This window comes from Peromyscus leucopus, chromosome 13 (assembly GCF_004664715.2).
Source record: "Peromyscus leucopus breed LL Stock chromosome 13, UCI_PerLeu_2.1, whole genome shotgun sequence".
Classification (NCBI taxonomy): domain Eukaryota; kingdom Metazoa; phylum Chordata; class Mammalia; order Rodentia; family Cricetidae; genus Peromyscus; species Peromyscus leucopus.
In genome coordinates this window covers 26,560,730-26,573,473 of record NC_051074.1, presented here as the reverse complement: position 1 = coordinate 26,573,473, position 12,744 = coordinate 26,560,730, and the positions used below count along the sequence as shown (strand labels likewise).

The window sequence follows — 12,744 nt, the reverse complement described above, 5'->3', positions numbered from 1 at the left end:
TGGAAGAATGTGATGGAGAGGAAAGCCATTTGATCTGAACTTTTCATCGACCTGTCTCCATCAGCACTTGGGAGTCGGGGATGTTTTCTGCCTCATCCTGGTTTTCCTGACTTCACAGCTGTACTATCCCGTGTCTGCTCTTTTCTTTCTGACAACTTCTCTGTTCAGTTGTATTTACTCTCCACTCATTCACTCTTTCTGAGCTCTTATTCATTTTTATCTGGTCTCAGAGGATCTGATTAAAGCACCTTTTGGGAGGTTTTCCAGCAATGTTTTCATAATAGCCAATCGCCTTATTTCAGTATTTGTTCTTGCTGGCCTCTCCAGCATGCACACACAACACACACTACGCTTACTAAAAGCATCTCCCTGTTTGCCATCCGGCTTGGCCTACGACTTGGGAGAGTTAGCAGTCAGTTTCTTTCCCCTCAAGTTTTGCTGGATCCTGTTCTGCATTCCTCACTATGGAGTCCACACAGAAGATGCTTCCTCATATTTTCTACAACTATTTGTTAAGCTGAGCAGGGCATTATATATTCTGTTTTACATTTATTACATGATGACATTATTTCCAATTCCTTTTTTTTTTTATTTCAGCAAGAACTCAACCTAGTTCCTGTTTAGCTTCATTCTTCATCCACTGGTGAAAGAAACACATAAAACCCACTGGCTTTATCCTTCAAGAAGTAAAAAGAGCCCACAATGCACTGTACCCTGTATGGGGCTTAATCAAGAGACAAACCAGGGTGAGGCTGATTTTACCACTGACATGCTTACAATAGGGATGAGCAGACGACTACCTCTAAATCAACATGCTTACAAGTTGAGATGCTGTGCCATAATGGGGTATGCACTAAAGAGACACTAGAAGCATGGCCCTAGAAGCATTTCATTTAATGAAAATGGGGGAAAGATAGGGCTCCATTGAACCTGTCAGGTTTGCAATGACAAGATCAAATGAATACATACACATTTATATACATATGCACACACACATATGTATGTATGCATGCATGTATGTATATATGTATGTGTGTTAGGGTCTCATGGGCAGGCCAGTAACTTGCTGTGTAGCCCAAGCTGGCTTGGAACTCTCAGTCTACTTGTCTTAGCCTCCTGCATTCTGGGATTAAAGGTAGGTACCACCATATTCAGGGATAAAACATCAGCTCCTTGCATATTGGGATGGAATATTTAGATGCTAGTCATTCCTGGTTACAGAAAGTGACACAGCAGCTCACCAGCCACGTGTAACCTTGCTAAGCAGTTTGCTCCCAGTGACGTATTTCTATCAGTGTAACTCTGTGCTTTTATTTTCTTTCTGCAATTTTCCTATGAAAAGCTGGGGGTGGTGGTGGCGGTCAGAGAACTGACAAAGGACATGAGGGAAGCCTTGGGATTGAAAAATGCTCAGGTTGTCTCACTCCAGGGAGTCCCCTTGTCCAGGAGTAGCTGGCCAGTGCAAAGTAAACTCAGTGGGTTATTGATTACATTTGTTTTGGCAACTTTTATCTTTTTTCTTGTTTGCTTGCTTTGATATTCCTTTTGGTATGTTGTTTTTAGAAAGAGAGAGAGAGAGAGAGAGAGAGAGAGAGAGAGAGAGAGAGAGAGAGAGATAAAATTGGGTAGGTAGGTAGGATCTGGGAGGAGTTGGGGCAGGGGAAACCTGATCAAAATATATTGTATAAAACATTAAAGAAAAAAATAACACAGGCTGTATCTGGAAAAAAAATCTGGAAAACATAAAAGAGTGCTCCAGTTGAACTTCAAAAATCGGAACGCTTTTAAAAGAAATTGTCTGTAAATTTGAAGCTTAAAAGTGGTAAGAAAATTGTCCAGGATGACTCTTACCTACATTAGACATAGACTTCTAAATTTTATCCACCGTGGAAAGTGAAATTACACATTCACTATCAGAAGCGCTCTTCTCTCCTTAAATCATGGACTTTGCTGTGTAATCAAAATGCCATTGACTGCTAAGAGCCCCTTATCCAGGGGTGGGGCCTTGTGGGCCTCTCCCTGCCCAAGCTGGAGGTAGACTGGCTTGATCATGGGCAGGTATCCAGAGCTGCCGTGAGATCATGAGTGCAATGGCCTTGTCATGTCCAGAAGACACTCATTATTTCTTAGCAGGCTTCCCGAAGCTCTAGCTCTTACAATCTTTCTGTCCCCTCTTCCTGCTTGTTTTCCCAAGCAATGGGGCAGGTGTGCAATACAGACATCCCATTAAAGCCTGAGGATTCTACAGTCGCTTGTTCTCCACACTCTGACCAGTTGTGAATCTCTGCATTAGCTGCCATCTTATGTAAAAAGAAGCATCCCTAACGAGGATGAAGAGGAGGTGAAAAGAGGGTTAAGAGCCAGAGGGGATGGAGGATACCAGAACAAGGCCCTCTGAACTATCCATTGAACTTACAGGACAGAAGCAGCAAACACAGGGCCTACATAGGTTATATATTATAGCTTTCAGTTTAGTGTTTTCATGGGACCCCTTAATATGCGAATGAGTGGGTCTCTGATTCCTGATTCTTGTGCCTGCTCTTGGGGCTCTTTTTCTTCCATTGGTTTGCCTTGACCAACTTCAGTGTGATGGTTTTGTTTTAGCTTACATTTTATTTTGTTATGTTTGTTTGTTATCTCTTAGAAGCCTGTTTTTTTTTTTTTTTTTTTTTTTTTTAATGAGAGACAGAAAGGGAGTGGATTTGGATGGGAGGGGAGGTGGGGAGGAATTGGGAGGAGTAGAGGGAGGAGAAACTGTAATCAAGGTATATTGTATGAGAAAAGAATCTATCTTCAATAAAAGGAGAAAAAGATAACTTTTTGGAAGATAGTGTGATGCTATGTCTACTAAGCAAAATAATAGTAGTAGGTTCACTCCTAGTGCCTATGAACTCCTCAACAATGGGTCCTTGGCCATGTTTCCAGTACAAAGTATGAGTTCTTTCCTTTGGAGTAGGCCTTCAATCCATGCAGAAAGATGCTGGTTACCTCCATACTGTCCATGCTACTATTGTACCAATGGATTTATCTTTCTAGGTGGGTCATTACATTGATGTCTTTTCTTCCCAACCAGTCTGAACAGCACTTTCTGGTACCATAAAAGCTAGTCACCATGGAGGAAGCTCTCAGGTCAATACCAGTGTCATTTCTGTGATCTTTCCTGTGATCAAAGTATGTGCTACCTTCAGGAGTAGGGTCTTCCCATCACAACTTCCACATTGTTATGCTGAGCTCATTGTGTGCAGATACTGTCTAAAGTATGCTCTGTTGGTTTCTTTGATCCATACAGGGAATGGGTGATATTTTTTTCCCCTCATTTTATAATGGAGGGAACTCAGTCTATGGAACTAGGCCACATTATAGGTGTGAAGGGCAGAATCTCAACAGGGCAGTGCCTGAGCCTTACTCTTGGCCAGTATTTGATGGAGATTTTCTTTCTGGGCTGTGCTTTGTTACACCTGTTGAACTGTATAGTTACAGTCCTTGAAACAGTCCTAGTTCATCACATACATTAGTCATTTACCAACCATGCTAGTAGCAATGTAGACTTTTCATTTTTCTAAGCTAAAAGGCCTCAGGATCACCACAGCAACAAGGATTTCTCAGAAAATTATAAATGATGAGAACAATCTTGTTTTTCTTCAGTTGGTAAGTGACTCATCGCACAGATACAATCATGTTCATATCCTCATCATCAGCTTAGCAATTGCATCCTAAAAATTAACAACAAGTCAGGGTCACTTATGACCTGTCCCTAGCCATCTCTCAACCCTGATGTAAGGTTCATAAGCATTGCTTTCTGGAATACATTAGAGATGAATGACAAACTGATTAGCTAATATGCCGATTTCTGTTCAGGTGCTTTGCAAACTTAGCTCGAGGCAGAAACCCAGGCTTCAGGAAAAATAGTCTGCAATCGTTGCTAGGGGAACAGGCTGAGAAGTGTTTAATCTGTATGCCTTTCAATTAATCATTCTTTTCAAATGATAGTGGTGAAAGAATTGTACCAATGTGACTTCCATTGGAGTGGAGCATAAATATTAGCATATTATTCACCTACCTAAAGGCAGCATTACGGCAAGATTTCATATAAAATAACAAAGAAGTTAGTTCTGAAAAAATACAGATGTAGACCCTGGAGAGGAAAAATACCATTGCTGAACTGTTAGGATGAGCAAAATTGCTGTAATTAAGAGCCTGTATGTGAGGTGTATGTGTGTGTGTGTGTGTGTGTGTGTGTGTGTGTGTGTGTGTGCCTAAACCCTTACAAGCAAAAGAGGGACATCTCAGAGGTACATAGTTTTAGAAGGAAGCATACTGTTCTGTAAAGAGTCCAAAGAGTGCAATGCTACCCTTCTTTAGTCAGAAAGAAAAGATAGCTATGAGCTGGTAGCTCCTCCTTTGACCTAGTCAAAGGCTGATGTGCTAGCCTGGGCTTCCCCTTTTCACTCCTAAGTTGAATTTTCATCCCTGAGAAGGCACAGTCCTATGCACATCTACAGATTTTCAGGCAGGCATGAGTTTGCTTCTTCGTTTACTTTTCTAGAAACTCTGCCTAGGGGTAGTTAATGGTTTAGATTTCGGTGATAAGTCTCTAATACCAAGGAGTATCCCTCCCTGTGCTGACTGACATGTGTGGTCTAGACAGGCTTTCAGGTTTGCTTGCGCTGTGTGGCTCACCTCTGTGAGGACAGCCTAGCACTGCAAATAGCCTTCAGACCACCAGGGTTAAAGGGATCCTAGGAGCGCTCTTGTTCCCTTTCCATTGCTTTCTCCCTGGTTGACCTGCTGTTTTGTTTTCTTTTTCTTTTCCTTTTTGGTTTTTCGAGACAGAGTTTCTCTGTGTAGTTTTGGTGACTTTCCTGGAACTCACTCTGTAGACCAGGCTGGCCTTAAACTCACAGAGACCTGCCTGGTTCTGCCTCACAAGTGCTGGGATTAAAGGCGTGTGCCACCACCGCCCGGCCTGCTGTTTCGTTTTCTGCTACTTACATCAACACGTCTCCTTAACTGCTCCCCACAACTGCACAGAAAACTATTTAGGGGAATCTAAAGAGAAGGTTAACCCTGCCCACTATTTGAAAATGGCTATGTTGTTGAAGGTGGGGGCAGTCTCGCGGACTGGAAGTCCTGTTAAATAAAGGGGACAGAGGGGCAAGTGCCTGGGCATTGTTCATGGTGGGACAGCAGGTGGTCCTGCCAGTCTGAACCAGCTCAGGAGGTGGCTGGGCCCAACTACAGAAATAACACACAAAGCAGTCTCCTACAGGTTAAGTTTGTTAATTGTGATAGATCATAAGGAAAGATTATTTGCTTTTTAATGCTTGTGTTTAATCACTAACATTCTAATAGAGAAATTTCTATCTATCTATCTATCTATCTATCATCTATCTATCTATCTATCTATCTATCTATCTATCTATCTAACTATCTATCTATTTTCAAGACAGGGTTTCTCTGTATAACTGTTCTGGCTGTCCTAGAACTTGCTTTGTAGACCAGGCTGGCCTCAGATTTATAGTTATCTACCTACCTCTGCCTCCTGAGTGCTGGGATTAAAGGAGTGTAGCACCACTGCCCCCCACCCCTTTTTAAATGATTTTGAGGTAGGTTTTCATTATTTAGCTCAGTCTAGCCTGAAATCTGCTGTGTAGCCCAGGCTGTCCTCCAACTCACAATCCTTCTGTCTCAGCCTTCCTTTTCAGCGCTGTGATGACTGGCATGTGCCACCACGCCTATCTGAGGGTTTTGATAAAATGAGGGGTTACGTGAGTTTCCCATCTGAAGTCTACAACTGAAGCTGCCTGTCATCACTGAGACATTGAAGGGCTCACCACCACCAACTGGTGACTGTAATCAGATGTTGCCAACAGGGTCCAGAGCTGGAAGCCGACCACTTAAGGGGACATGCTTTTATTTCCTAAGCTTTCCTGCCTCCCGCTCTTATTCTGTTACTGCCGCAAGCAGTTTTAATTGTTTATCTGTCAGCATCACTCAATTCAAACTTACAGAGAGCCGGGAGAGACTGTGACAGATAAGCAGAGAAATAAATGAACAAGATAATTTAGAAAAATAACTGCTGTAGGGAAACCAGATGAGACAACATGACAGGGCGTCTAGAGCGGGCTGGTCTTTACTTGTTTCTCTCTTGTCTGAAAGGGGTGACATTTGAGAACCATCGCAGCCAGCCTTAGGAAGACCTGGGTCCAGCCAGTATAAACTCTATAGCACACAAATAAGCTCGGAGTAACCAAAATCTAGTCGTGAAAAGTGTCAATCTGAGCAGAGAGCACCGAGCAGAGGGGCAGTGATATAAGGAGACACCAGTACATAGAGCCAGGTCACAGCCATCTTATTAGCACATCTCAAATTTTCCTCCAAAGATGAACTCAACCTTCCCAAAGCCCCTTTAAACCATTACAGCTTAAATTAGTTTCTTTTGTGAGATCTACAAACCTGGTCTATTTACTTAGGGGTTTGTGAGCTATAGCTTGGGGACTAAATATGGCTTATGATGTGCTTTTATAAAGAAAGCTTTATTGGAATGCAGTTGTGGCCGGCGATTATATCTCGTCTATGGCTGGTTTTGAGTTACAAGGGCAAAACTGTGTGGGAGTGAGAGGAATTATACAGTCCACGGTGGGTGGGGGAGGGGCTGTCAGAGTCTCATTCTTTGATACTGCAGACACAAAAATAATTGGATATGTTAAACAGGGATGTAAATTCAGAACAGACTGTCTACACTAGCAGTTCCGAGTGACAGTTCCCCATCAGGAAGTACTCCAAAGCTGTTTGTCCTGTTCAGGTGGGTAGGCTTTCCTGGCTTCCCAACGGCCCTATATAATGTCTCTTTGGGTTTAGAAACCTTAGGGTAAAAGAACCCCAGTGGGACCTCATTTCATTCTTTCTTTTTTTATTTTAAGATTTCTTTAAAGAACACTGGTCCTAAGACCTGTATGCTTTATATATATATATATATATATATATATATATATATATATATATATATATAAAAGGGCTCTCCAGGTTGGTATGTGGGGTCAGGGGACTCAAAACAGCTTGTAGTCACCAAGGTGGAAAAGGACTAACAAAGGTGCAAGCATCTCACTGTTTATCTATTTCTAGGGCCTAACATAGTGCCATAATCTATTAAATTTCTGCAAAAATGAGATTTGTCAACACGAGCTTTTACTTACTATACGTGTAACTATGTGTGTAATCACATCTTTGACTCAGTCATCTGTAAAATGGGAACAGCTATCTAAGGAGTTCATGAACTTAAGCACCTTATAAATGTGAGCATAAAGGTTGGAAACATAGCTATATTTTAAGTGTAGCCCGCCATAAATATCTTGGCGATGACAAAGTGACAGTATTTCAGGATGATTTTTTTTGCATATTAGATATTCCAGTACAAGGATATACCTGTGACAGACTATGTAAAAAAAGCATATGCAAAAATACAAGCATTTCTTCTATGGTTAGAACATAGTTCTGCTGAATTGGCCATGGGTACCAAAAGGTATTTATCCATCTTCTAGGCCCTTTGGAAATGGACTGTCTTTTGGTGCTTTTAATTCCTCTCCCATAGGTTTCCTCAAATGAAGTTAAAGGAGCATCATACTGGTTCTGGGAGATCAAAGAAGGAGTACTTTAAAATCTTGCTCATATGGAACCTTGAAAGGTTGCGAGTCAAGGTTACTATGTCCATCTGGACATCACAAACTTCAATGATGTTTTGAGCCTTTATCCTGCTTGGTGAGCAAATTCCCTGCATTTACCTCTCTTTACTTTCCTAAAGTGAGATGCCTTATTTTATCGACTCTAAGATGCCAATGCCGACCTCAGTACACTTTCTTACACTAACAAGAAAGAAACACCATCAATGAACTCTGTTGCTTTAGATTATATGCTGCATCTCAGAAATGATAAATATGTGAAAAATATGGGTCTTAGGATCAATTTACAACTCTTTAAAATATATATGAAAACAAGAAATGAGACAGTAATAATAATGTCCATATTCAGTCACTTGTATTCAGCATTCATCTGTGTTATATGCTTGCAAAAAAGCCTACCTATATGTTCACATAATGTCTATGATTCTGATGGCTAAATTGAATAATGATGAGAGATATTTTTTATACTTTCTGTTATAGTTTGCATCAAATAAAGAGAACAGGGTGCAGAGAGGTTAGTGTTTAGTGTTGTAGAAACCTCCCCCCCCCATTCTCAAGCTGGGTTCTGCTGTTTAGGGTTCAGGATATATTTTCCTTCCATTATTTATAAATGTTTTTTACACACGATTGCCACTTTATGATAATAAACAGAGTACATACTTTAGATTAAAAAAATCCAACTTCATATGATTTAAGGTCAGTTTACAGGAAAAAAATAATACATGAACCATAATTTATATGACTTGGAATAAAAGTGACAAGAATTACTGTTTATGATGTAGGAAGGCTTGTCTATAAAAGACCCTGGCAAAGCACAAGAGTTGGAGACTTTGCTTCAGCAGGCTACAGGTCCTGAGCTGTTATCTGCAACTCGGACAAGTTAGACATTCAGTGCCCATGATGGTCCGATGGCTGAGAGATGAAGCCATGTGCACATCCTTGAGAGTGCAATATCTCAGGATGGGAGTCGGATGGTGAGGTTTGGCGTAATGAAAATGTGTGAGATTTGGGGAAATCTGAGAGCCACAAAAGGAATGAAGACACTTAGAAAGCCCAGACAGCTGAAGTGGAGTGTATGTCCTGAAAATTCACAAGGGTAGGTTGGGCCTTTCCTGGGGAGGTGATGGAATTGGTAGTTGTGGGGCACATAAGGCAGAGTTCTATGCCATCGGGGCCAGAGAGGCTGGAGAAATAACAGGCATTTGGCTGGTCAGATAGACTACAGACAACAAAACAAGGAGATGTAGGGATCAGAGTGGCGCCATTGATAGGCTTACATAACACTCTTGATGTTTTCCAAAGAACAAAAGATTTCAGTGAAGGTTATGGGGTAAATGGTGGTGCTTGGCCTTGGCTGAGGGGGCAATGGAACTAGCCCTTCTGAGCTTTATGACCAAAGGTCAATTGCAGGACAAGAGCTTGTATTTGTGAAAGCAGAGGTGGGGATCTGCTATCTACAGAAAAATCTAACAATTACGGAATAATCTCCCAGGGTCGGGGGCAGCACCATCCAGCAATCCTGTAAAACGGGCATTGCTGTTTCTGTCCTGATCTCAAAAAACCGAGACTCATAAGAGGTGAAATGACTTTCCAAGGTCATCCTAACGAACAAGAGGTTTGCTGTCTGGCACCGAAGCTTTTAACAGCATCACCCAGCCTCTGATGAATCCATCACTACCGAGTGATGAGCAGATAAACTACAAAAAGGAAAAGGAAAAAAAGAGAACGGAGTGCATGCTCCCATTGAACTGCACTTAAAAATGAAATATAACTATTAAAAATAATCACAAATATTATCTTGTCACTAATTTTCTAGCTTTGGTAAAAGAGCAAGTACTTAAAGTAAGTGGGAAGTGAGATGGCCTTTGCATCGGATAGATGGCCTTTGCATCAGTTCTGTGACTCTGCTACCGCTGTTCTCTGCGTTATGGCTCAAACAAAAACCGCCCACTTGCTATGTGTGTGTGTGAGAAGGGGTGTGGCTGGGGGGGGATCAGAAGACTTTCAGGACAGTCACACTGGTCACGGTGACTCTGGAGGCCTCTGAGCATCCCAACAGTGCTCCAGCTTTGGTAGGAAGGCTTGGCTATGGGGACAGCTGCCCGCAGAGATGGCTGCGACGCACTGGCCTTCTAAGCACTTTTAGTGGCTCTCAGATTCCCTACTCACTCTGCTCCTTCGCATCTTCTTGGTGGCTGGGAGAACTGCTTTCCTGCTCCACACAGCTTTCACCTTGACAAATACGACTTGGCTTAAGTGTCCCTGAAGCCTTTTTAGCTTGCTCTTCTCATAGCAAAAGCGGCAGAAGGAAAAAGAGAGCAGGAATAGGAAAATTACAATGACATGATAGGCAGATCCTTAGGCCGTCCGTAAGACTGTCCTCACCCAAGTAGGATTTGATCTCCCTAGCAACCGCCCGTCTTCACGCCTATGGAAGCCCAAGGCTGGAGCGCGACTGAGTTTGCTTCGCTTACAGTTCCCTTTTAAGGGCAAGTGTGAATACCCACCTTGCTTAAAACAGGGGTTATACCCCTTGTTAAAGCGCCCTCTACATGTTCTTAAATGCTCTCAAGAGAAGAGAGCTTGGTGAGCAGTGCTGTGGAACAGAGATCTGTTCACTGAGTGACTCTGTGAGATTATTTTTACCTACACGCATTTATCCTTGTCTGCAGGGGACCTAGCACCATGAAAGTTTCGGGGTAAATATGCCCAAAGCATTTTACAAAACATAGTCTCTGACCTCGAAGAAATTTACAAGTTTTTACTGAGTCAGGAGATTTGGAGGATGGACAAGGAAAAGAGTAAGAATAGCTTTAAAGCATGTCAAACTGAGTTGGGCACTAACTCTTGGGGCAGCTGAATTACCTGGTGTTGGAGTTTGTTCCCATACGCCCTGTTCCCTAGTGGGTGAAACTGTGTTTGTGGGAGTACCCAAAGGCCTCTGGGAGCTACTGGGAAGGGTTATCAAGGTGCCAGATGATGAGAGAAAGGGACCGTTGGGATGAGCCTCTGTGACACCATCAAGATATAGCAGCTGAGATACTGACTTCCAGTTGGCTATACGAAGGGGCAGAAGGGGAAGTGAATATATTTTTTACAGATTTATTTATTTTTATTTTATATGTATGGGTGTTTTGTTTGCATGTATGTCTGTGCACCACTTATGTGCTGAGTGCCTGTAGAGTTACAGATGGTTGTGAGCTGCCATAAGGGTGGCTGGGAATTGAACCCAGGTCCTCTGGAAGAGCCACCTATCCAGGCCCTGAAAAGTGAATATTTATGAGTGGTCTAGTCTGAACTTTGACTGGAGTGGACACCAATGGGGTTTGCTATCTAAACATCACAGTGTGGTCACAAATCACACTGGTTTTGCTTTGGAGAACCTTCCTCCTTTATTTGAGACCCATACATATGTTTTAGAAATGGTTCGGGATTCAGGCCATGCCCATCAATCAGTACATTGCCCTGTTCATTGTACTTTGTTTTATTGCTCTGCTGCAGGGCTGTGTGCATGATCTAAGCCTGTTCAATGCTTGGAATGCTGGGCAAAAATATTTTCTCGTTGATTGAGTAATGCAATAGGGAAGCAGGTAGACTTAGGTCCTGAAGGTAGCCATTTTATAACCACAAATATACGAGCATTTTCTAACATACTGTCAAACCTATGTTGCTCTCAAATCCCATTGCAAAAATGAGAACATCAAGACTTCATGGTATGAAGGGACTTAAATGTTATACATGATAGTCAGATTTCTATTCTCCGTCTACCACATCATCCTGTCTAAACAAGATTCTGACCTTCCCTCCAACAATTCTTCATTAATCATGAGATCAAGAATTAAATTTTCAGGACATATTTTGAATTTTTTTTTAATTTTGAAAACTTTGACAAATAATGACTATTAGATGCTTGGAAGAACCCAAAGAACTTGAAGTAACAGACAGAATGCACCCCACCCAACAATTAAAATTAGCTATAAGATTTAGTGAAATGCAAGGAAAATTCAAAACATTTTAAAAGAGTTCAAAATCAACAGCCCCAGGGTTTGTCTGTGGCAGATAAACTTGTTTCCACTGGCTACAGAAGAGGATAATTTGGAGCCCTTAGTGGTCTCCATGAAGCTGTTTGCTTTTGGGCACATTGAGGGCATAGCCATTGGCTAGGAATGGCCTGCCTGAGCATTGTGTTTTTCCCATCACTGCTACGGTCAGTGGTGGGCTGTGTCTGCCCACCACATCATGTGTGGGTTTTAAGTATAGTCCCTCATTCCAAAATGGAGTTCTCTGAAGAAATCTAGAATTCTTGACCGGGTGTTCGGAAGCAGAGCTGGATCAGAAGTCTTCCTGCTGGGTTTCTGTCGAAACCCAGACACAGACATGTCATTCACCAAAACCAAATTGTGCTGTTTGCTAAAATCTCACAAATCACTCAGCCAGCCCATCAGCTGTCAGTGCTATACACTCGCTCACTATGTGTCTAATTTGTAGGGCGGTGATTCTATTTCTTTGGAACATGAAGCCTGATAAGCATGGGATGAACAAATAGTACAGTTATTTTAAAATGCTTATGAATATAGATGTTTCCCCTTAGAACAGAAAGTCTGATAATCTTGTTAAAATGGTACAAGTTTAGTCCATAAACTATTCAGTCAATCATCTCATATACTAGTAGTTAAACAAAAATTCTGAAATAAATTTCAGAAAATATTTTTCCTTTAGAGCATTTATTTATTAATTTCAAAATATTCTTTCTTTCTTTCTCTCTTTCTTTCTCTCTCTCTTTCTTTCTTTCTTTCTTTCTTCTTTCTTTCTTTCTTTCTTTCTTTCTTTCTTTCTTTCTTTCTTTCTTTCTTTCTCCCTTTCTTCTTTTTTTCGAGACAGGGTTTCTCTGTGTAGCTTTGTGCCTTTCCTGGAACTCACTTGGTAGCCCAGGCTGGCCTCGAACTCACAGAGTGCTGGGATTAAAGGTGTGTGCCACCACTGCCCGGCTCAAAATATTGTTTCTTAAATGAGCCTATAACTAATTATATTTATCAATTATTTACTTAACTTTTTGGCATTACAG

General features: G+C 41.6%; 1 protein-coding gene across 1 annotated transcript in view; it reads right to left on the bottom strand.

Moving 5' to 3' along the window:
• Dlgap1 (DLG associated protein 1) overlaps window positions 1–12,744 on the bottom strand; it is an 833,520-nt gene that overhangs the window by 239,862 nt on the left and 580,914 nt on the right.